General features: G+C 45.4%; 1 protein-coding gene across 1 annotated transcript in view; it reads left to right on the plus strand.

Moving 5' to 3' along the window:
* Positions 1 to 1,075: 1,075 nt before the first annotated feature.
* The window catches only part of Jcad (junctional cadherin 5 associated), a 103,294-nt gene continuing 99,869 nt past the window's right edge, over positions 1,076 to 4,500 (plus strand). Inside the window, exon 1 of the mRNA XM_008850526.2 lies at positions 1,076 to 1,171. The gene's annotated coding sequence lies outside the window, so the exon portion shown is untranslated. The remainder of the gene's footprint in view (positions 1,172 to 4,500) is intronic.

Here is a 4,500-nt window from a genome sequence, read left to right on the forward strand (position 1 = left end):
TTAGAAGGACAGGTGCCATGCTTCCTTACAGGTCCTGGCTGCCTATCTTGCTGTCTCACCCAGGCTCCTGGCTGACTGGCTATGCCTCAGCCAGCTGCTCCTAGGCAGCAGTGTTTCATCCCCATGGTGACTATGCCTGTGATAATTTACATTTTGATGCAAAAGCACCTCCAACCCCTTTGAGATGAAAGACTCTGTATAAAACTGAGTTATGGCCCTGCTTAATGGGAATGCTTCTGGGTTCCTCCAAAAGTGGACTTAAACCCTTTTGCCATCTGGGGAGGACTGGCTGGAAAGGCTCTTTGGTCATCCCAGTAGCCCAGGTTCTTGCTGTTGAGTCTGTGTGTGATAAATCATTCTCCTACAAGTTCAAAGGAGGTATTTGCATTTGCCAAAATATCAAGGTGTGGGGGGGGGCGGGTTCCAACTGGTCCAATGAGGTCTATGCTTCAAGAGTTGTTTGGGAGGTGAGGGACACACAAGTACACCACCAATGCATAACCTCACTCATTCAAGTTCATCTACAGACTAATCCTCCTTAGTAAACTGGTCCATAATAGTTATCTACTTGCCCTTTGGCATCCTAGGGATCCACAGGACAGTGACTTTAGTTGTACGCCAACTGTGTGACTTGGCCCTGCCCATTTGCTTTTTGTTGCTAAAGCTCCTTTATTTGTGCAGAAAAATCTGTCCGCAAGTATAACTCTCTCTATCCTGAGCCCAGGACTCCGACAGCCAGGCAGCTCAGTTCAACCCCAAATATTGTCTCTGCTGACAATATTTGGCAGGGTGTACCACTGTGGCTTCTTTTATAAGAAAACATGTTAAGTGTCTTATCTTACTCCTTTGGAATTTGCCATGGTTATAACCTCTAGGTTAGGAAAAGTCAGTTCGAAGGCTCTTCAGAGCCACCCCCTAAATTCTTACATCAGATTCAAGAACTCTTTTCACTGGAGGTGGATGGCGCCTCTGTGTGCCAAGGAACCTTATTCCCAGCCCTCCTCCCGCTGACTAGGAACCTTGTGGTTAAAAATAACAGCCTCTATTCAGAGCTCAAACTCAGAGCTGCTATCGGAGACACACTTTGGATATAGGAAACCCTCAGCAGAAGCATCGAGTAGCTTTTGGAAAACTGGTTAGACTCTCAGAAACAAATCAGAGATCTCCTCAGGTAAATATTTTTCCCCTTTCTTATTTTGTGGGAAAGCTGATTAAGAAAATAGGGTGAGGATACTTTGAAAGAAACCAGGTGCTCTTTAGCTTTCTCTTGGTGAACAGTGCTTACTCCTATTTCTCTGAAAGAGAAATAGAAAGATGTCATGTGGAGAGAAAACTACAGGGCATTCTCTGTGGAGAGAGGGCTGGGCGTCTGAGGTAAACAAGCCAAGCAGGAGCAGCCTTATTGCCTGTGGTCAAGGCTAGGTTTCAAAGCTTCATAGAGGGAGGACGCAGAGACATGCCGGGCAGATCCTCTGCCTGGGGCAGGGGCCTTGGGACTGGCTGCATGACCCATGCATCCAGGAGCGGCTTCCAGCCTGTGTTCATCATTTACTCTTATTGAGGAAGGCTGCGCTGGCTGTCTCCTCTTGCTGCCTCTCTTCAAGCAGTGAGCGCTGCGATACCGCAATTCCACTTTAAAGTGTGGAACTGTTCTCTCTTCTATTCACGCATTAAAAAAACTCACAGCTTTCTCCAGTGATAAGTTTAAGATTTGTCCGAAGTCAATTGTAACTTGTTTTAACATTGTCTTTGAATGCCAACAACTATGTTCCTCTGAGAGGAAAAGTGTGATTCATTTGCCAGATGGACCATTTCTTTTGAAAACCTTGCCACCGCCCCTCTCTTTCTTTCTTGAAGAATTCTTTTGTAAACCTTTCTGCCTATGAAATCTGTCAGTATATTTCATTGTGACTGAATAAAGTATTCATTGGCTAATCTCTCTCTCTCTCTCTCTCTCTCTCTCTCTCTCTCTCTCTCTCTCTCTCTCTTTCTCTCACACTTGTTGAAGAAAATTTTATTACAATTAGATACTAGAGCCAATTCAATCAATCAATCAATCAGTTGTCAGCCAAATAAGTGCATTCTCTTCTCTGCCCCAAATGTCACCAGAGACGGGGAAGGCTGTTTCCAAGAATATCAGCATCGACCTCAGTACTCATCCTGTATCTGACTCCCACCTACATTCATTAAATGATTGCCATGTGTTTCCAGGGGATGCAAAATGAAGCATTAACTTTCCAGCTGCAGATTGTAGGGAAGATTGAAGCGGCTGCTTGGCCACCATCACTGAGAACTCGCCCTGTATTGGGTATTAAGCTAAACACCCTATAGTCATCTATTTTATTCTCAACCTGCCTCATTTTACATATGGGGGCACAGTAACTTAGAGAAGGGCCAGCTACCCAGGGCACTCTGCAGATGAGGATGAGCAACAGGCTAGGTGCTGTAACTTCAGTCTGAGGTTGTCACTCACAAACTGCCCCCAAGAAGAAGCAGTCCCCGGACTGAGAGCAGTAAGGTCAGGGGCCACCCAAATGTTCAGAGGACTAGTTCTGTTGGTAACAGACAGCTGGGAGTGTCCAGGATGTCTTGGGACGGTGAAATAGCTGATGCTCTGTTGGGGGGAGGGGGACAGGAAGGGAAGTGTGAACCTGTGGAGCAGAAGGTTCAGTACAGGGGACACCATTGTGAGGAAGCTGGGATGCTGACTAGGCTGCTCAGAGCTGTCCGTGAGCTGGAGTGCTGCCTCCTCTCTGTTTAGGGCTTTCTCTTAGTGTACTTAAGTCTCATACCCTCCTGCGTCAGGGCTCTGCCCAAATCCCACCTCATTGTTCAGAGTTTCCTTGACACCCCTATCCCAAGAATACCCTGTGACCATCCTCCTTGACTTCCTTTAACATTGTGGTAAAGTGCATGTAACATATAATTTACCATTTTCACCAAATGGGCAATTTAATGGTAATTAGTACATCATAATTTTGCCTGACCATTACTACCATCTACTTCTAGAACATTTCCATCAGAAATGACATACCCACTAAGCAGTCACACAGCTATGCCCTCTCTCCAGAACTGGGAGTCCTTGCTCTGTTTCCCATCTCTCTGGGCTTTCCTGCTTTGCATGGCATTGCCCATTACATCTCCTCTGTGTCTGACTGACTTTACTTAATGTTTTATTTTTGCAATCCTGGAACTCAGGGTCTCACATGTTAGGGAAGAGGCCTACCACTGAATTACACTCCAGCTTCCTTAATGTATAAGTGTTATGCTCTATACTGGCTGGTATTTCATGGTCCATGTACATCACATTCTGTTCATCTCTTCATCCGTTTATTGCCATTTACCTGATTCTATCCTTCAGCTATTGTGAATAGTGGTATTATAAACATTGGTATGCAAGGTTTCACATGAGCATGTGCTTTCAATTTTTTTGGACACATGTGTAGGAGTGGAATTGTGGGATCATATGGTAGCTCTATGTTTAGCTTTTTGAGAACCAGACAGACCGTTTTCACATCCCTACCACCAATGTTGGAAGACTCACTCAATTTCTCCACATCCTTGTTGTGAACACTTATTTTCTGTTTCTTTAATTAAAATGCATCCTCTTGAGTGTGTGGTGATGTCTCACTGTGGATTTGAATCACATTTCCCCAGTGATGGTGAGAAGTGCTTCCTGGCCATTCATCCCCTAGACTTTTCTTTCCTTTCTTTGACTTTATTTTTCCTTTAACATAAATCTTACAACGTATTGCTCTACCACACTGAATCTTTTTTTAATAAGTGAAATTTAATCTATCTATTCCTAGGATGGCATTTGCTTCATGTAGACAAGGACTTCCTTGCGGCCATCACTGTATCTCAGTTCTTAGGATAGTGTTCCGTGTTGTATGGTCTCAGTACATATGTAGCATCATAAAAAGCACATGGTGGTTATCCTCAGCCCTGGCCCTGGCACCTTCTACCCTGCAGGCACATCAACAATGTGAACAGCACTGTGAGGGGAGAGTCTCAGCTGGCACACACCACAGTCCTCCTTTTCCCACCCCTGATGAGCCTGCCACTGCCAATGGGTCCTTCCACCTCAACTCACTGCTCAGGTCCATTCCAAGGGCAGAGGCTGGAGCAGAGAGGTAACTCTGGATCACCAGGTTCGAGGTAGGCAGGATGAGATCCTATGTAGCAGTGAAGAGAAGAAGTGAGACACTGGGTGAAAACTCCAGTATTTGGAGACCAGTGGACATGTCAGTCAGAGAGAACTTCAGGCTTTCACTGTGGAGATTTGGGGAAATGATGGTACTGCTGTGTAGAAGGAAAGTTAGGAGCAGGGGAAAGGGAGCACTTGTTTTATGTTTGAGAAGACAAGAGACTTGAATGTTCACACTCAGGGTGTAGTTCAGGTGCAACCCTACATCTTAATAGAGGGCAGAGGACATGAGAAGTCAAGAATGGAGAGAGAGAGAGGGAGAGAGAGAGGGAGAGAGAGAGAGAGAGAGAGAG

Source organism: Nannospalax galili, unplaced genomic scaffold (genome assembly GCF_000622305.1).
Source record: "Nannospalax galili isolate Female #2095 unplaced genomic scaffold, S.galili_v1.0 scaffold43, whole genome shotgun sequence".
NCBI classification, from domain to species: Eukaryota; Metazoa; Chordata; class Mammalia; order Rodentia; family Spalacidae; genus Nannospalax; species Nannospalax galili.